This window comes from Emydura macquarii, unplaced genomic scaffold (genome assembly GCF_026122565.2).
Source record: "Emydura macquarii macquarii isolate MOO-44397 ecotype Brisbane River unplaced genomic scaffold, CSIRO-AGI_Emac_v2 contig_431, whole genome shotgun sequence".
NCBI lineage: Eukaryota > Metazoa > Chordata > Testudines > Chelidae > Emydura > Emydura macquarii.
The window spans coordinates 13,751,441-13,773,144 of record NW_027130568.1 but is presented as its reverse complement, the minus strand read 5'-3'; positions in this window follow the sequence as shown (position 1 = coordinate 13,773,144).

Genomic DNA, 21,704 nt, shown 5'->3' with positions numbered 1-21,704 from the left:
ACGTATGCAGAATTCTTTTAAGAAATGTGAATGCAGCTTCTTTTGATTTAACACCTTGAAGTACTGAATTTTCTGTACTGTGCCGAGAGGAACTGTGGGGGTTTTGTTTTCTTCATCTTAAAATCCTTATAAACACAGCTGTATTCAGTATGGTGAAAAATTCTATACTGTAAATAGAAATGTGATCAATCTAATCAAAATAAATGTATCCCAGATGACTGCTAGACCAGCTGGCTACCACTGTCTTCAGATGGCAAAATGCTTAACTGAGATGGATTCAGCATTATATTTCCTTTTTTTTAAATTTCAAAATCAGCCTATAATTAAAAAAAGATTCTTGGTCCGGTTAAAAAAGGCTATACTCACAATTGGCAATGAATCATTCTGAAACGGACACTGATATTTTTCATTTCTGGACATGCATTTGGGAGATTGTGTTCTTAGAACAGATGGACGTGTCATAATGCAGACATGCTTAGTATGTGAAAACTAGTAGACTGCTCAGGTTGGCCATATCCATGTAATGTGCAAAATGAAGTTAAGGAAACAAATGCTGCACTCAACTAGTGGGAAGTGGGTAGGATTTTTTAGCAGCCACCTACTAGAAGAGGTTTTTTTTAAACACAAATCCAAAGACCACAAAGTCATCTTAAAATTTGTATGAGGGGATTTCCCAATAGTCATGGTGAGCTATCCTGCAAGACGCCTGTCTGGGCCCTTCCACTATTTGTTACCAGGTCTACAAAGGCAGCCCTGTGTGTTGGATTATATTTAGCCAGCTGTTGGATAACATTCCTGTGTTGGGGGTGGAGGAGTCTTATTACTTCCAAACTGTAGTTTTCTGTTTGTTTAAAGAAAAATAGCTTTGGAAAATACATTGAGCTCAGCAGAGGAGTTACACCTCGCCTGTACCTTTCGCTGTGTTTCCAACCCAGCCACTTTAAAACAAAACAGGGAGGAGGAAGAGAGACTCTAACTCATAGCTTCAAAGCTGCAGAGACAAGCAAAATGTCAGCAGCTTGTAATTAGCCGCTCATGGTTACGTCAGCGACTATATCTCTCCAAGAATAGCTATGCGATGTGTGCCACAAAGTAAGGAAGATAGTCATAACCTAGTTATCAAGCCTGGTTCAAACAAGAGCAAATGGATTAATGAATCTGCTGTGTTCATAAATCAAATATGGATGGATTTTATATATATGACTTACTGAATTCTGCATAATTGAAGGCTGAACTGTCAACCTTTCCAAGGGCATATGTGCACTAAGTAAAAGTGTGAATTCTTTTAAAAATGCAGATGAACTATTGCAGAAAATGTCTTTCGGGCTTCATCTAGTACAAGCAGCTGTGTGACACTGAAGCATGGTACAAAGGAAAAAACCAAAAGACACACCAAGGTGCTTAAAAGAAAGAGAGTAATAAAACACAAAGAAAGCATGCTGAAATTCTGTTTTGGCATTACAGATTTGATACTAAAATACCACCCCAGAGGAGACTCACTGTGGTCTGATGTGGCTTACATTGATTCTTCTATTTAAGAGTACAAAAAGAGGATTTTTTGTGAGACTCAGTGTAACATCTTGAAGCCAAGCAGAAAACCATGAATACTGTAGAATAGCAGGGATGCTTTCTTTTAAAGGGACAAGATCAGGACATTCTAGGATCTTTCTGTACCCTGCAATTATTTTAGGTCTGTGCTGGCAATTCAGCAACATTTAAACAGTGAAATGGAGGTGGGGAGGGGGGCGGTACTTAATCTTCTCTGATTGGCCTTTTTTCCACATTGTTGCTGTTTACATGGCTTTTATCCATACACCTTCACAACATTCAGCTTGCATTTTTGTTTGTGTTCATGCTGCACAATTGCTACAAGCCTGATTTGTTTCCATATTCGCAGCAGAAGTCATTTTCAGTTCAGCTATGTTTATTTAGCTCTTTAACCAAGATGGATAGATTGTATTATGCAAACACAGATTTTTTTTTTTTGACTGTGAACACAAATTTGTAGGAGATGACTCTGTATATTAAACCAATAGCTCTTTGAAATGCATGTAATATAATTTAAATATACTTACTTTAATTAATAGAAGATTGCAAAAGCTGGCCTCGTCTGAGCCTGTTTAATTTACATCTTAGACTTAGTCAATGAGCATAACCTGCCTGATCAGAATAGTGTATTCTGTGCTCCCAACAGGGTGGAAGACATTATTTTGTTTGTGTTAGTTCAAACAGCTGGTCATTAATGCAGGACCCATCTCCAGAGTGAAGTGCTAGTGGACATGAATGGCTCCCTGATTAATGCTGCCCCTCGAAGGGTCCTTCATCCAGCAGCGATGCTTGCAGCAGAATAATGCAGCATGATTTGATTGCGCTCTAACAGGGTAGTATGTCATTGTGTCACCAGGCAATTGAGGTTATTATGGGGCAGGGCAGACAGACGGGACAGTGGGGTTACTAGACCGTGGCATTTTTAGAAATACAGGCCTGACCTACTTAGAGTTATTCTTGCTGGCTGGCAGCTGCATGGTGCATGGAGTGTCCTGATAGGCTGAGACTGTTGCTAGGGAGAATTAGCATGAATTTTTCCACATACAGACTTGGTGATTGAATGATAAAAGCTGACTGGAATTAAAGAGATTCGGTTCAGTATTATGCAGATTTACCTCCCTTATTTTTCTGTCTCTCAAATACAGAGAAAGGAGCAAAAGACAGTTTGTTGACATTTATTCTTTGACTTTTTTTTTTTTTTTTTTTTGTAGGAGAGGGCAAAAGAATTATGATATGTTGATAATCATTTACTGTTTTAGTCCCTAAAATGATGCTGCAAAGGGTAAGATATTTTTTCATAGACGGCTTGGAACAGGTAACAGATTAGGGTTTTCTCTCTTTCCTGTGCACTGCACTAGTTAAAGCCATTCAGCTTTCATATACTGTATATTTAAACTCTATCCTCTTTAGAAGAGAACAAAACACGTATAAATTTTGTTTTATCCAAACAACTGGCTTGTTTAAAAGAAGCTATGTAGGATTCCCATTTTGGAAAGGGAAATATATAGCAGCATTTATTGCATGATACTATTCGTAGCTATTTTTAGCTATCCTTGCTTTGCAAACTTAGTCTGTTTATGTTCCTGGGTGAAATTCTTCTTCCCAGTCTCTGTCTCCCATATGCACAGACACATCGAGAATTTTCTACAGAGGACAGTGTTGTGTGTAGTGTTTATCTGGAAAACTGTTTGCATACTGCAGACGTATCTGTACTGCATGTATAGTAGATAATTATAGTTGGCCTGTGATCAATTTGATAAGAGAACCTCTTTTGGATTTCTAAATAGCTTTCAGTGTTCAGTTTGGACCTGGATTTTCTCAGTAGCTCTTTTTTTATACCCATCCCTTTAAATCAGCTCTGTCTTTTTAGAGAATCTAACCTCCTTCAGGAGGCAAATAAAAACAATACTCAGTCAAGACTTTTGATGTCATTGTGAATATTTCCTTTGTTAATATAACTAATTATAGAAGATGTGTTTATATCACAATTTTCCTCTGTTATCCTTCTCTATGCAAAGAAGTTACAGTCTTGTGCTTGCAATTTTAAATTAATTTTCATGATGTCACAGTCAAAGAATTATGACTTCTCTAAATAGAGGGAAGAGAGGGAATGTGGGAAAGAGAGACTCAAAAATATTTATTTGTAAAATAAGAATGTGATTGCATGATGAAAGGCAAGCTGATTTCATTTAAAATTTATTTTAAATGCTTTTTAGAGTGATGTAAATAGCATTTACAACTGTCTAGACACCCAGAATTCCCAGTGAATGCAAAGTTTTCTGGCCCCTCCAACTTGTCCCCACCACAGATTCTTGGACAGGTATGAAGATGAAGCAATTGAAAACAGAGATGTACATTTTTATGTCTTTGTGGCCAAAAAAACAAAACCATGTACTTAAGTCTTCTAAGTACTACTTGTATACAGATTTAAATTTCTTCCATCTCTTCTCCACCTTCAATTCTCCTCAAATACAGACCACCTCTTTACCTCTTACTCAGTATAAGGGCTTGAGAGTGTTTTTCCTTAAAAAAAAAAAAAAAAAAAAAAAAAAAATTGACACACTCTGATGCAACTTCCTGACTCCTCAACCATAACTTCAGCATCTGATGCTTGAGTTATCCTTCCCATCTCTAGTTCTAACCTATCAGGCTATTCTCTTGACCTCATCCCTACTCTTCTGCTGATCAGGTGTCCTTCCTAGCTCCATCTTCGGCTGCCACCTCTTCTGTGTGTAATCCCTAGGTACTTAACTGATCTCATGGATTCAACTATCTTCTTTATATTGACAGCTCACAAATCTACCTCTACACTCTGACCTTTTCCTGGTTCAGACATGAATCTGCAAATATCTCGCTGACATCTCTAACTGTTCGCTCAAACCACATGCTTCCCAGGGCTACCAGGTGTGCAGGGAGGATATATGCCCACTGCTATCGTTTGTAAAGGGATACATCAATCGCTACCTCTTTGGCTTACCAGCTGTATTGATAGTTGCAGAACAGGGTTGGGCCTTAGCTGTGCTCAATCCTTGCCTGTCCCTTAGGGCAGTGTTTCTCAACCTTTTAAGTAGCAAATACCCCCTAACTTCTGAAAATTTTAATAAGTACCCCAGCACTCAATTTTCCACTCTGAGAAATACAATCTTTTTCCCCTTTACCGCTGGACGACTGTATTTCTCATAAAGCAGGAGAGTTCTGAGTTCTGCAGTGCTGTGTGATTGTGGCAGATCACAAACCCCCCTGCTGTTTCTCCCCTCCTTCCTCCTCCCTTCCCTCTATATAGGAGCAAAGGTCAATGCTAGCCAATCACTATGGCCTGATGGCGGGCTCAAGTGGTGTCCTCCTCACACAGGCGGGAACTTGTGAGGTATGAGCAGGCGGTAGTGGCCCACCAGAGTGGATGGCAGTGCTCCCCATGGCCATCCCTAGGGTGGTGTGGGCCTGGGGCAAATCACACTGTGTGGGCCCCTCTTAAGATTTTTATACTGGTAAAATCTGGGGCTGTCAGAGTTGTCAATTTCACTGCTCAGCTAGAGCAGTGACATTGACAAGTAAGCCTGTTGGTAGAGCCCGGCTCCAGGACTGGGCAAGCTGCTGGGCTCTCTGCCTGGCTTTCTGGGCACCGGGCTTTGTGCCGGGTAGCGGAGCTGCCACCTGGGCAAGTTGCAGGTTGTTGCTGCCTGGCTGCCAGCCCGGAGGTGGGGAACTACCAGCTACTCGGAGCTGAGTAGAGGAGGCTTCCCTGCAGGCTGGGACCCGGGGATGTGGGCAGGTGGCAGGCAGCTGCGGCCCATCTTAAAGCCAGGGCGTGGGAGGCTGTCTCTCTGCTCGGAGCCGGGGTGTGGGTTGCAGCCACCCAGCAGCTCGCAAAGTGCAGGAGGCTGCCGCCAGGCTTCCCAAAAAGCCAGCAGCTGTTGCCCAAGCCGGCGGCTGCCATCTGGCATCCCAAGAAGTCAGCGGCTGCCACTTGGCATCCCAGGACTGCAGCGGCTGCCATCTACCTCCCAGCTAGGAGGTGGGACCGGGCAGGAAGCCTCCCTCAGAAGCCAGCGGCTGCTGCCTGCCTCCCAGCTGGGACCAGGTGGGAAGCAGGCGGCTGCCACCTGGCTTCCCCAGAAGTTGGCAGCTGCTGCCCGCCTCCCTTCACTGGGTTTTTCGCCGCATACCCCCTGCCTGTGTCTTGCGTACCCATGGGTGCACCACAGGTTGAGAAACTATGCCTTAGGGTATGACTATCCTACCTTTGGGAGTAAGCTTCTCAGGCCAGGTCCACAGAATTGTGTTAACGGGGTTTACACTAGCATGCTAAAAATATTTGTGTAGATGTTGCTTTGACATTGCAACCAGGGCTGAAGCTCAGGCTCTCAATTCTCCTTTCCTTCTCCCCCCAAGCTTGAGAGCCCAATCCACAATGTCTACACAGCTATTTTAAGCCCCCTGGCGTGAGTCTGTGGACCGAGGCTGGGAGGCTCACGTTCAGATGCAGCATAGACACCCTTTTAGGGTGCCTTGTGCTTGGGGACTAGCAGGTGGGCAGCTTCTGTGCTAAAGAAAAGAAGGAACTGGGATTGTGGTTGGCTTCTGGTGGAGGAGAAGCCTGGGTTTTGCCCTCCTCCCAACATTCCTCTTCACAGGCCAGACACAACCCAGCCTTTAATTATGATTTTGAATCTGCTGAAGTACTTAAAAGAGAATTGAAATCATGATCATAATCTATGAATTTTCACCTCTTTCAAAGGGCTTTTAACAGCCCCAGGAAATGAGATCTCTAGTCCACAGAACTGAAACATCAGCTAATAAAAATGAATGTGCAGTAGGGAGTGTGTGTGTGTGTGTGTGTGTGTGTGTGTGTGTGTGCGTGCGTGAGTGTGTGGGGGGGGGGAGGGGAAGGGGTTTGTGTGAGAGAGACAGAGAGAAAGAGAATATGACGGGCAACCTTTCTTCTAGGAAAAATGAATGATTAAGTGTCTTGACATTCTGACACAGCACAGGATACAAAAGATAGGAAGAAAGATTCTAAAGGAAGGCAATAAATAATATGGGAGCTTTCCCAAACAAGCATTGTACAAACCTATTCCTTGATGTTTGGGATTTAAATGCAGCACGTTTCTCATCCCAAGAGAGAGAATGTGTTCTTACCACAAGCTTCAAGTCAGTTGGTTTAATAACCATTGAGCGGCTTATTAGATGCACAAAAAATGCTATGTCCCATAAATTATATTTTATATTGTTACTTTTCTAAAATTCTTTTTAAAGTGACTCCAAAAAAACAAATATCCAATCTTATTTCCTTTGCAAACTCAAAGGCATAATGAACTGATAACCTATACTTGGTGGAATAGGGACAAAGGAAGATTCATGTAATAAACCTGTTTATCCACATTCTTGACTTGCTGTTGGTGGATACTATAAGTGGCAGAAACAGAGGATTAATGAATACAAAAGAACAAGAAAAGTGCTTTTACTCTATCTCACAAAAAACAGGATACCCCTGAAGATTTTGAAAGAAACCTCTGCATTAAAAATATTGTAAATTCTTTGCATTCCTTTAAAACATGTTTATGGTAATCTTTCCTGATTTCCTTCCAATGGCTTCCTTTGAGACTCCTGCTGTTGCAGCAGCTCCTACCTTTTAACTAAATGTCACTTGTCGGCAATGAAATTCTAGTATACTGCCTGCCACCATCAGATTTGCTCTAGTTTAGAGTGTGTTATGAACCCTAGGATTGCTGCAGCTAAAGAGGATTCACCGGTAACAAAAGTGGCCTGTGATTTTGGTCCTAAGTGACCATGCTGTTTGGTATACTGTTAACAGTGAAGTCTTGGGTGGCTGTGGATTTTTCATACATTCTGTAGTGTAAGCACACAATCTTCCCATTTGCTGAAAATGACCATATGATATAGCATAATAATATGGCAATGTAGATCTGGATTTTCTTGCCATGAAGAGAGTACAGCTGTGAGGAGTGAACTACCCACTTTAGCCTTCACCATCCTGCCAGGGACACCGAGATTGACACTCCTTCTGCAGATATGTTTAGGTTCTGAGTTCAAACCAGAAGTGCAAGGAATTATACTTCAAGAGTAGCAGCTGGCATATTTCTTTTATTGCACAACAGGGTGTATTGAGTGGTTTACAAATTCAAAAATATTCCCTGTAGGAAAATTCTTTCCCAATCCTTGGATAAGGGCAAAATTTCATTTCTTATGGGAGTACTGTGCTACTCAAAAAATCTAGCAAACCAGTGGGGCAAGAAAATCTATTCTTTTCCACATTATTAATATGTTTTTATGTAGGTGTAAGTGTATATACATACAAATGCTAAATATAAAATACCACACAGCGTGCATATGCAGTATGTGGTGTATAATGACAATCTGTACATTCCAGCATAAGGCTGCAATTCATGGCTCCAGAAAATCCTTTTATTTGAAATTAAAACATGTCTTGACATAAAACTAGCATAGTTCTCAGGAGTGGCAAAGTCATAATTGTAATCCTGTCACCTCAGTCTCATGGCAATAAAAATATACTCGTGTTTTATACTAGAGAAAAAGAATACTGTGGTGTAAAGATGTAGGCAGATAGACATTCATAGCGACTCACGTAGTCACACATTCTGTTCTCAAGAATTAGAAGGGTTATGCAGAGTACTACTAACGCATAATATACTCTTTAAGTTAGAAAGGCATGTTTTAAATATTATTTTTCATACTCTCTTCCGTTAAGCCTTGTCTATTCCAAAAGTGTATCTAGAATCATAGAATATTAGAGTTGGAAGGGACCTCAGGAGGTTATCTAGTCCAACCCCCTGCTCAAAGCAGGACTAACCTCAGCTATATCATCCCAGCCAGGGCTTTGTCAAGCATCAGCTTAAAAACCTCTAATATCTAGATAGGGTCTTTGGCAGAAATCCTAGCCCAGTTGAAATCACTAGAAGTTTTGCCATGAATTTGAGTGAGGCCAAGATTTCATCCCTTTTTGTTTTCCCCTACTTTTGAATTAATCCTTTTCTGTATCCTCACTCCAAAAATGTGGTGGCCCTACATAAGCCTCTGTGATGAACTGTACACATCATGAATTCTGTTTGATGTTGTCAAGTCGTATTATGAAAAATTACTGTGGCATGAGTGCTTTTTCGAATGTGGATAGTCATTGCTCTGTAGCAGGAACACACCAAACAGATGAATTGGGGGGGGGGGGGGAGTACTTAGGACTCAGTGACACAATTGTGGGTGCAAACACAATGGGTGAGCTTCATCCATAGAAAACGAATTTGGCTCTCTCGTCTGAAGAGAGGGGGAAAGAAGTAGCAATGGGAAATTACCCAAAAGACAGAACAAAGAAAGCCAGTAGGGGATAAATAGCAAGCCACACAGGAGGAAAGGGAGCCAGACAGGAGAAGAAAGAAATGGATGGGAAAGAGCAAGATCATCAGCATATAGCAGCCTCATGGGGCAGTGGCCCCCACCCACTTTCCTGAGCCCAGGTGGTCCCAAGGGATTCTGACCCCATCCAAGAATTACCTCGAGTGGTGAAGAAACTGAGGAAGGGACATGTGTAGTCTTCATTGTTTTGTGTGATGTGTACTCTCCTGTGCTTTGCCTGAGTAAGTATAAAAGAGCATAGAAATGTTAGACTAGATGCAACGTGTGTGACTTTGTGTTAACTGCTTCACAATTGCTACATGTGTCTGAGAGAGTTGAACTAACTGGAAGTGTCACACTTTTTGAGTGGAATTCTGGGAGAGAAGTATATTTAAGTACAAGAGAGTTTGAGGGGTCACCGGTGTGCCCAGAAAGGCTAGGGAACTGGACAGTGGGTTCCAACTCTCAGAAGAGGAGTGCTAAATAGAAGGAGTGTGCCTGGGGACCCCAGGATCCAGACAGTGGCTGGACTCTGTTTGGCTCCAACGGCTAAAATACACCGGAGATCCAGAACATAGAATCTTGAATTCCCCTCCCAGCGGTCCTGGTGAATGGCCAGGAGAGGCACTGGCCAGGATCTATGACACCGCCAGTACTGCTCTGAAAATTAGCTGGCAGCACTAAATTAACGAACAGTGTATCAGTGTGTGCTCATGACCATAGGGAAGAATGGGGTGGAAATTCGCCTCAGTACTGAATGTGTAAGGAATGTGGTGATGCTTGCCACTCTTTTGTGTTTTTCCATGCACCAAGGTCAGCCATGTACTTTCAACCTAAAATGTCTTTTATTTTTATTTAGATAAAATAGATATTTAGATTTAGATAAAAATAAAACAAAAACAAGAAAGAACACAAGTTCTTCCCTAAGAGTACATTTTCTCCTCTGTAATGGGTTATAGAACTTCTGAGAAAAAGATGGAGGCCATCAAAGCACACTGAGCAGTGCTCCTAGATATAACGTAGCCATACACAATAATAAACATTAGGCATTGTGGACCTCTAGCTACATAATCAGTCATGCTCACAGAAGTTGTAGTAAAAGGCCTATTGTAGTGGGTTTCTGTTTTGGTATCTCTAGCTGTGTACAACAAAGTTGTTCATGCAAGTGTTTGGTCACGATGCAGTACATCTTTCTCTGCTACTTTGCCACGTATTTTTCTTTGTATTTTGACCCTTAGTGCTCGTTTTTCTACAGAAATAATAATTACAGCTCATTCCAAGGTCATGGTGCTTCGAACACGTCAAAGTATAGGGATTTGAAATAACTTCACTTATTAGAGAAGGAGGGTGGTAGTGGTATTTCTTTGTATCACAGCAGGGCTCGGTCTCTCAATCATGACGGGGGTGCAGGGCGGGGGCATTGTGCTGGGAGCTTTTTTTAAACAAATGTTTTGTGTATCTTAATCAGACTCCACCAGATGCCGATGCTGCTGTATTATAAAAGGTAGCATCTCCTAGCTCTGTTCATGTTTACATGAGTAACACTTTATTACTCAATGGAATATGTTAAAAAATAACAATGGAATATGTTCAATGATACTACAGTATCCATGTTATTCTTTTCATTCTCTCTCAAATCTCAAACATAGCTATTTACACTGGGGCTGCCACTTCTTTTACATGTCTTGTTTACATATATAGATTTGCCATGGCAATAAGGAATGTGTTTTAATTTTTTTAATGGTTGGCAAGATGATGTCCCCTTCACTGTAGTGCTATGTGTGAGATCTGCTGCTGAATTCGATCATTACAAGCCTTGTGACTGCTTCCCCTCCTTAGAGAAGTAGAAACTGCATCATTATGCCCTCCACTTATTGTCACAGTCAGTTGGTGTAGTTTCCATCAAGCATTTTTATTAGTAAAACATGGAGTAACACACTTATCTTTGCAGATTTCATAGTCTTTGCATTAGACTCTATATTCCTACTTTTTTCAGTGGCGTAAAATACATCTTTTAAAATAGAATTCAGATAGTCTGATACCTATCTTTGTAGGTTCAGTTCTCCATTGGATGACAGATTAGCCTAAAATGAAAAAAGGAATGGAAGGTAGGTAAATTAAGCATTGTCTTCCAAACTATTTTTCTTCCCGTTTTATGACAGTGATCTGATTTCCTATAGGCAAGTTAATGGCAGACCAAGGAGTCCAAGCAGACAGATGACATGGGATTTCATAGAACAGATATTCTTCTTGCAGTATAATGAGAAGCAGTTCAGGGAGGTTGTCACATATGGATCCAACTCACTTTGTGTGTTTTTCTTCATGAAAAGCTAAAATTAATAACTCGCAATTAACACTTCAGTAATGAGTAGTGTTAGTTATATTTGTACTTACTGAACTATTCTAGTGATTTGTCTAGACTCCAGTTTACAGCACAGATTAGAGAACTCTCAAAAAGAACTCTCCAAAATTTCAAGTTCTGCCAACTCATAACAGTTGACTGGCCATCCAATTCTGCATTCTTTGCTCAATCAAACTTGCATTGACTTCAGAGGGAGTTTTGGGTATTGAAGGAATCTAGAATCAGGATCTGGAGCAACAGTGTCTTATGATGGATGCAATGAGAACTCAGTATGTATTTTTCTGTGTTTATTTGAATGTTTTTAAATTGAGTATGTTTATTGGAGACCCTGAACTTTACATTAGAACTAAAGTTACTTATCTTTGTAGGTTGGAAAGAGGATCTAGAAGATCAGTGTGCTGATCATATGGTATTTTCTGGAAAACATTTGTGTTTTATAGCATAATGATGGCGTATCTCCACTTTTTTTGTGTGTTTTCTTTAAAGATGCTGGCAAATCCCAGAAGCTTAAGGGAAGAAGAAACATCTTTAGACACCTGTAAGAAGGACTGATTTATTTCGGGGAAAAAGTCATTCCAATCTGTGACTGATGAATTTGTTTTGTTTTGTTTTTGGTGAGTTTTGTTAAGGGTAGATTAAAAAAAAAAAAAAAAGATCAATCACACTGTAAATGGAATATTGCAGTAAAGAAGGGAAATATTTCTCTTAAGCAAACTAGAAATAGTAAATAAGTTTTTCAAATTTTAATTTTGTTTTTATTTGTAAGGGGATGTTCACAAACTTAACTTAGAATATATTTACTTTATTTGTATGTATTATATTGTTGCCTCTTTGACCTGAACGGTTGGTCAAAATTCAGGAATTTGCAGGGTTGTTTCCATTTGGATGAGAAGGTGGTGATACAAGTCAGGTATATTTTTGGTGTAATTTTATTTATTCACAAAAAATGTACACAAAGTTCTGTTTCACTAAACACAGTAGAAATAAACAACAGGCAGTATCTTGATTCAGAAATCCCCAAGTCTGCCCCTTCAGTGCCCCAAGAAGCTCTTTGTTTCCTTTCAGGGTCATGTTCACAACTTCTTCTGGCTTTCTTCCTCCAGCACACCTATAACCTGGAATTAATATCCTAGCCCTTGTGTTTGCAACCAGTAAACCGTATTAATCCACCAGGCTTTAGCTCTGCCCTGGCCATGTGGTTTAGTCCTTTGGCGATCATCCCTATTGTCTGCAAAAGTTTTTACTAAATAGAAAGAACTTGATGGCACCTTCTTTTGAGCCTGAAATAGAGTATTTGGCAAACCTATTTGCTTTAATGAAGTCTCTGATTGTCTCTGGATCCAAGACACTCCCACCCTTTCCATGGCAACCTTTTGCACTTTTCAGCATAATAATATATATACATATTTTGAACACTGAAATTCATAGGGATGAAAGGAACCACTCTTCATACCTTAATCCCCTGCCAATGGGTAGGAGCACACAGCATTTTAATATGGACATCAGAGAGGTTTTTTTTCTTCTTTCTCTGGTTCCCAGAACCTCTGCTTTGAAATAGTCTCTAAAGAGATGAAAAAGGATAGCTGCATGAATGTTACACTGATTGATGTAAATGGACCCTCTCTTTTTATTATGGGGCCTAGGTTGACATAACACATGAAGATGAAAAAACTACAGACATCTTCCATTTTATGTTGTACATTTTTGGCATTAAAATGGGAAGAAAAGCATGAGGAAAACCAAACCAGATCAACCCAAAGTGTACTGGTGTGTGAAATTGAAGGAGCTGATCATTGTTATGATCCAGAAATCCAGACATTTGATAGGCTGGTGTAAAAAAACAACCCTAGAAGTGCACACTAGAAACACACAACTATAAAAGAAAAAGACCTTGAATCCAGAGTATATTCACACAAAGTAAAGAATGCTACAATATTGAAAGCATTAAACCTGATCCAGAAAAATATGAGATGCCCCAGCTACTTAGATGTGAATCTCTTTAATCCTCACAAGCATTAGAAAAATCCAAAACATGTGAAAGTTCAAAAGCTATAAAGCCATGAAATGACTTCTCATTCATTTCTCAAATGTTGGAACTTTTTCTAATGTGCTGAATGTTTTTTCCCCTTCCATATGTTAAACAAGCTACAGTCACTTAACAATATGTCGTTGAGTATTACAAAGCTAAAAGTAATTTCCATCCAATAAGATTTGTTTGGCTGTATATCTTTGTCTTATGGTAGGGTGCTTTGCATAATGTTTAAATGGGGGGTGATGTGCACAATTTCCATAGTTGCTGTTAGGAAGAGGAAGAGTGACAAGATTTTTTTTTTTTAATTATGCTGATTAAATCACTTTTTATAGTAGATTTTAAGCCATTTAAAGCACTGTCTCTATTTCTAGATGGTGCCTTGTTCACAGATGAAGGTAAGTAAAATGTATCGATCTAAAAACAAAAGCTACATTTTTGCAGTTTCACTGCACAATTGTAAAATACTCAAAAGCCACCTGTAATTGCAGAGGGATAGAAGGACTGTATTTACAAATGTAGGAATCTCATTAGTTACTGAAATTCCCAACCCAAAGGGCTGCTGTAACTCGTATCTGTGTGTCAATGGCCCCTTTGAGGATTTGTAGCGGTGCATAACTTCCTCTAGCCAGGTCTGTCCTCAGATTTCCCCCTCCCTCCTATGTACTACCTTGGAACACCACCAGTAGCTGAACTTCCTGTGATGTGGTACAGAGCTGGTCCTTTGAACTAAAAAAGCTAATGCCTTTCCTGCAGCTCTATTGTGCTGACATAGCTGGTGTAAAATGGCTACAGGGCAATGATGAATGTATATATATGTATGTGGGAACATGTTGACCACTGTGGGCTGGCTGCAGTTTAGAAAGACTTAAGTATGCTGTTCTATTGCAGAAAGCCAACAGAGATCTTTCTCTAGCTCAACTGGAAGAGGCCTGTGCTTTTGGGGCTGAAGGAGCAGATTTTCACTCTCAGTTCAGCGAGCATGTGTGATTTATTGAAGAGAGGTGGTCGTTAAGTTTGTGACTACCATTTCATTGTAAGGCTGATTTTAATATCTTTACCCCTAGGTAACTGAAAAAATATAATTGGGAAATGGATCACGCTTTTGACATTTTGATTAAATTAAGTATTGTTAGAAATTAAAAGACTTTAAAAAGGCTTTTTTTTGGAAGTTGTTGCGAAGTGTCTAATGATTTTGTGTTCTTTGATCTACCCAGTTAAATGACATTACATTACATTTGAAGCAAAGGTAGATTTTAACATAGGCTCATGCAAGAGGCAGTGTTAAGGGAAAAATAGTAAAATGTTTACGAAAAAGTGATTCCTTTAAAAACATTCGTGATTCCTTGTCAGTGAAGCTGATTGATATAGGGAGAAAAAAGGATGACAAAAATATTTTCATTAGTGAGATCCAAAGCAGTCAGGGCTGCTTTAAAAAAAATGATGAGCAATTGCAGGATGTGTTTGAGGGCTTGTCAATACACTTCCAATCTGAATTAAACTAACCTGAATTAAGGCCACTTCTGAATGAGTGTGTCCAGAGGTTTAGTGCAGTTTAACAGATCTACTTTTAGTTAGTTTAGATTAGCCTTCCAGACTGTCCCTGTGTAGAGAAACCTGGAAACTTCCCCTGTGTGTCCCACCAAAATGCCTCCTTCACTTGTGGGAATGCACACAGGATCATTTTCCAGAGGACCAGAGTTTAATTGACTTGCCAAAAGCTTACATAGGAAGTTTGTGGAAGAGTTGGGACAAAATCCTGATTTCTGAGGTGATAAAAGAGGAAAAGGAAGTGAATTCCAGTGCTAGTTTTCTAAGATGCATAGCAGGTGAGATAGATATCAGTCTGAGTAAAAGGGGAATGTCATCTAAGAACGTTAAGATATTTCTGAGGAAAACAGACCAAGTCAAGTTGATGCAGCAGTAACAAAGAACTCTGCCAAGAACCAAAGGGGTCTGGAGTTTGGATTTCACTTTTAGATTAAGATTAGCACTGGAAGTTTTTTTTTTAAATTCTTCTACCAAGGGACAAATGGAGCAACAAAGCCCATCGATCCAAAAGGTCATTTAGAAGGGGTGGTGTTTTGAAAAGATTGGAATTACCAAGCATGAGAAGAGTACAGAAATAGTAATCCAAACACAAATGGAGTTCTGGACGTCAAGTCTTCTCCACTCAGGGTCTCGTGTTTGTGTATACAGATACAGCATATGCCTATAATTCCCTTGATGTACAGATTGAGATGTAAGCAATATATGCCCCTTCCCCATGACCCTCAGAAGCTAAAATGATGGGTAATTATATGTGTTCCTCTAAGTTAAATGGGAAATGTAGTATCAAAAGGCACAGTATGGTATTTAGCGTTTCTATTTGATGCCATTTTTTTCACATATCTTGCTGTTCACAGACACATGATAACATCCAGTGCCCACTACTCCAATATTACTGTGGCAGACAAACCTTCACTCAATAGCAGCAGCTGTTATGGAGATGATGCAAACACCTGCCATTATCATGATTATCTTGACTGAAAGTCTTTCTTTTCTTTCTTAGATGGCCAGAAAAGCCTCTGAGTGTATTAATCTATCTGCTTTTCAGATGGCTGTATAAGAAGGGGATACTTAATTCATTTTGCTTGGAAACTTCAGATTATCAACCTTTTCTACCCTCAAAAGATAAAGGACAGTTGCAGTAGGAAAATGGCTATAAAAGGATTCTAAAATACAGTGGCTCCAATGACATTCACTAACCACAATTTGGTATGTGTGTGCTTGTGATCTGTGGGTAAGGAGAACAGCAGTGTTGCCTGTGAATGACACGTGTCAATCTCATCATCTCATATTACTATTGCTAATTAAAAAAAAAAAACCCATTAGGTGATATTTAACTAGGTTAAATATAACAAAGAAATATACTGTGCTGATACAGAGAGGAAAGGATGGACCTGTGGTTAAGGCACTGGCCTAGAACTCAGGAGATGCGGATTCATTTTCCGGCCCTGTAATTGATAATTGATACTGGAATTGATATTTCTGAATGTGAAGTGGTTTCAGATCAGTTCAGGAATTTTAGATATGGGATCTTGGTTCAGGCATTATATAGGGAGAGGGCCATTTGTAAAGTCTGAATCTGAATTCGAATATCTCTGAGCTTTGGGGATGTTCAGATCCAAGATTTTTGGTATGGACTTATCTCCACATAGAGTGAAATCACAGTAAGTATTAAAGTATGTTTTCAATTGTATAGTTTAGAAAATGATGCTTAAATTTGTCTTGAGTTGTCCCACTGCTTCAAAGCAGGACCTTTCTCTCTCTCCAAGACCTCGAATAAATGCAGGATGTGTTGAGGCAAAACTGTTTCCAATTAGGCTGGTACATACTATACTTCAATGTTTAAGGATTTCAAGGCTAATTCAAAGAAATGTCCTGGAGCCTGATTTCAAAATGAGGATGCATAGAAAGCTGCCTTGAAATCGGAATTGTTTGCCTGTGTTACTGTTGTTGCATACTCTGGGCCAGCTTCTCAGCTCTTGCAAACTGACATAGCTCCATGGATTTCAATTGGTACGGTCCTTAATTGTTGTTTTTTATGGTAAGAGAAATTTCAAATTTTTTTTTTAAAGCTCATGATATCAATGTTATTTCTTTGCTCTCTTAATAGCTAATGGAGACTCTTAAATCATTTCTTGACTTGGAGAAGTAACAGCCATTCCAACAGGTCTCTTCCTTGATTTTATGCAGTGTAAATTGTTACTGTAATTCAACTGCTGTATTCGCCAGAAGAAGCAATTCTGTAATTCTGTTCCCTTACTGCGCACTGTTCCCTTACTGCACTGTTCCCTTACTGCGCGCACACACACACACACACACACACACACACACACCCAATATATATATCACACACACACCCTCTTTTCCCCCCCCCCCCCCCCCCCCCCCCCCCAATATATATATTTTGTGGCATGCTGGCCTGAAAACTCTGTCATCCCAAAGAGTGAAAAAGGATTAAGGGTTCCTCTGGTAAATGTATGTACACACACACTCCATTATTGTTAAGGTTCAGTTCTCCTGCTCAAGACAAATACCTGCACATCTATATTTGATGCTCTTATTTGTCAAATCCTGAAGCTGCTGCTGCTGTGAACCCTGAGCAAACTGCCTTAGTTCTGTTCTGCCTTCTCTCCCTTCTCCCACGCTTAGGCCAACACGTTTCCCTACTAAAACTCCTATGAAGTCAGTGAAGATACTACACTATGGCTAAATTTGACCCATTGATAGCTGTGTTTTGAAATGCCTGTTCAACTTTCATTTTCTCCAGCGGTGAAAATAAGACCATTCACAACACATACTTTGAATTGGTTTTGGCAAAAGTAAATTGTATTTGGAAGTGAAAATACAAATAAATCCCTGGGTTTGTTTCTCCATGCTATCGAGCAAAAAAAAAAAGGTTATGTGGAAATAAATAGCCAGTTTCTCTGTTAGGTCATGAGCTCTGTGCAGGTGTATCCCAACAGGGGGCTCCCTTGACTTCAGTGGGGCTCCATGCAGATGTAGAGCTCTTTCTGCATGGGGATCATTGCCTAATGTTTTCTCCCTTGTAATGGAAGAAAAGGGTACCTTTTCCCTTTAAAAATATCATTCTTAGGCCAGGTCTACACTACAGACCTATATTGGTATAACTTCCCCTTGGGCCACCACCTTGAGGCGGTGGAGAAGCTTATATGTACTAAAAACCCCAAGAGCAATGCCAACATGAGTCTAGAACACCTGGTAGGGTCATACATGGCGGCAGCGTTGAGGGCGAGGTACCAGACGAAGTGAAGCCCAATGCAACGCAACACAACACAGCACAGCATAAAGACTTCAACGGCAGAGCAGATGGATGAAGTAGGACTACCTCTCAATGGCTGAGGAGGTTGGATGAAGGCTGCAACTGAAGAGAAAACGCCGGTCATCTTGGACTTCCTTGCCACTGGACACAGATGCCTTTTCCAACAAGATTTGTGTGGCTGCTGGTGCATAACGGCTTCCCCACACTAAACTACTCACACGCTGGCTTCTTTCATAGGAAGAACTTTTTCCACCTCCACCCACAAAAGTCCTACAGCGATGGGCAAAGGTGACGGGTATAGGCGAAGTGGTCACCAGAAGTCCCTAGTCACAGACCCACATACAGGCAGTGACTGCAAGATGGTTGTCATGTGCCCCTGGACTGGGTTGTGGGGCATTTTTGGCAGCAGTGGTCATGACTGAACAGGCCTTTTTAGGAACCCTTCTGCTCATCTGTATAGGGAAGGGTTTAGGAAAGGTGCCAAAACATAGGATATCCCACTTATACTCGACTGGATAACTGCGTCCAAAGGGATCAATCCCAATGCGGTCGAAAACCAAAAATGTTTGTTGTAACCTGGAATGTCTATACCCTAATAGATGATTTAAAAAGTGAAAGACCCAAATGCAACACAGCAATTATCACCCAAGAACTCTTGAGCTACAACCTTGATATCACTGCTCTCAGTGAGACAAGATAGGCAGATGCATGCCACTTGAGGGAAGAGGGAGGCGGCTACACTTTCTTCTGGAACGGAAAACCAGCAAGTGACTGGTGGATACATGGTGTTGGCTTTGCAATCAAGAACCTTATAGTCAACCACCTGACTGAGTTCCCCCTTGGCATCAACTAGTGCCTTATCACCTTCCATATCCAACTGATCAGTAAGTCATTTGTCACCATAATTAGTGCATATGCACCAACACTTGACAGCAAAGGAGAACAGAAAGAATCCTTCTACGTTGACTTTGACAGAATTCTGTCATCATCATTCCAAAAACAGAGAAGATAATTCTCTTAGAGGACTTTAATGCAAGAGTTAGCCAAGACTATAACATATGGAATGGCATCATTGGGAAGGAAGAAGTGGGCAAGACTAATTCCAACGGCATCCTTCTACTCAGCAAATGTGCAGAACACGGCCTTGTGATCACAAGCACAATCTTTAGACAAAACAACAAATATAAAACAATTTGGCAACCCCCCTTCAAAACAATGACATCTCTTGGATTATGTCATTGTAAGAACACAGGATTTAAGAGACGTCCAAATCACCCATGTCATGAAAGGAGACAATGATTGCTGGACCGACCACCGCCTGGTGAGATCAGTCATGTCAATCAGAATTGCACCAAAACATAGAAAGCAATCCAAATCACTTAGATAGCAACACAACATCCAAAGACTTCAATCCTCAGAGCACCAAGAGAACTTTCAAACACATCTCAGTGGAAAACTGACCATATGCATACTTGGAAACGACAACACAAGTGTTGAAGAAGATTGAGAAACCCTAAAACAGATCATCCATGAGGGTTGTGAAGAATCCATTGAACTTGCTACCTGCTGCCACCAGGACTGGTTTGATGACAACAACATCGAGCTCACAGCCCCCTTGGACCAGAAGAGGAAAGCTTTCTGCGATTGGCAAAACCATCCATCATCCAGTCAGAAGCAGAAAACTTTCCATCAGCTCAAAACTATGGTTCAAAGGAAGATCCGAAAAAAATCAAAAATAAAAGGTGGGAGGACAAAGCAAAACAAATTCAAGCGTTCATTAACAGACATGATATGCGGAGCTTTTTCTGTGAGACAAAGACCCTGTACAGACCAACCTCATGTAGCCTCACACCCATGAGATCTGAAGAGGGTAGTACCCTTCTTAAAGACAATGAATCCATCAAAGAACGCTGGAAGGAACATTACCAAACGCTTCTAAATCAACAATCGACTGTGACTGATGACACCATCGACTCCATTCCTCAGCACCTTGTCTGGGAAATTCTTGCCAACCCACCCATGCCTGAGGAGGTCTGAAAAGCAATGAAGCAAATGAAGAACAATAAAGCATCAGGTTCTAATGGCATACTAGCTGAAGTACTGAAAGTGGGAGGGAGAAACATTGATGAACAAGCTCCATTTGCTATTTCTCAAAATCTGAAGAAATCCCCGCTGACTTTACACAATGCTAACATCATCACCATTTTCAAAAAGGGAGATAGGGCCGACTGTGGCCACTGTCAAGGCATTTCCTTCTTCTCCATCGCTGAGAAGGTTCTTGCTAGAATCTTATTGAATCATCTGCTTCTTTATGCAGAGGAAGTACTCCCAGAGTCCCAGTGTGGCTTCAGATCATCACAAGGCACCATCAACATATTTGCAGATCCAGGAAAAATATCAAGAACAATACCAGGAGCTGTATGATCTGACCAAAGTCTTTGATTCTGTCAACTGTGAGGCTCTGTGGAAAATCATGTCAAAGTTTGGCTTTGTAAAGTAAAGTAAACTTACATCATTGTAAATTGTATATTTACCTCCATGACCAGATGACTGTCTCCGTCCTGTGCAGTGGCTCTGCCTCTAAGCTCTTTGCCATCCGAACTGGTGTAAAGCAAGGTTGTGTACTGGCACACACCCTCTTCTCCATTTCCCTAGCAGCTATGAAAATGCTAATCCATGATTGTGTGCCACAGGGCATTGGCACCCAATATTAGACTGCTGGCAGCCTCTTCACTCTCTCTCACCTCCATGCCAGAACTAAAGTAACATCGGCAACAATAACAAAACTCCAGTGTGCAGATGATTATGCTGTAGCTGCACACTCAAAGAAGGACCTACTAATAGCCCTTAACTGCTTCCCTGAAGCTTACAAAAGCCTAGGGCTAACCCTGAACATCAGCAAAACAAAAGTTCTCCACCAGCCTGTCCCCGGTCAATCATCAGACCCAGCAAGGTAGATCTACATTGACAGAGAACTGAAAAATGTAGAACACTTTGCCTGCCTTGGCAGCCATCTCTCACAGAGGGCAAACATTAGATGTCAAGATTCAGTACAGAAACCGCTGTGCCTGACTTGTCTTTGGCAGACTGTCTCACCAGATGTTCAACAACCATGCCATAAGAACACCCACTAGATTCTTAGCATACAAAGTGGTGGTAATTCTAACTCTCCTTTATGGCTGCAAGACCTGGGTGACCTACAGAAAACACCTGAAAAACCTGGGATGCCAGCACCAGCACGTCCTTTGGATGGTCCTCAACATAAAGTGGGAGGATCGCTGCACTGTGTGTGTATGCCTGTTGCACGCCTGACAAAACAATTGCTGTATGCCCAACTCACCAAAGAAGAAAAGAAATGGGTAGGCCAAAAGAAATGCTTTAAAGACAGCCTCAAGACAAACTCAAGAGATGTGGAATTGACATCACACACTGGGAGACAGTAGCTCAAGACAGGGCTAACTGGCGAAGACTTATCAAAGAAGGAACAACCACCTTTGAAGAAAATTGCCTAGTCCTGGTCACAAATAAACACCAGAAAAAATGGACAGAAAACTGTCATGCAGCCATCG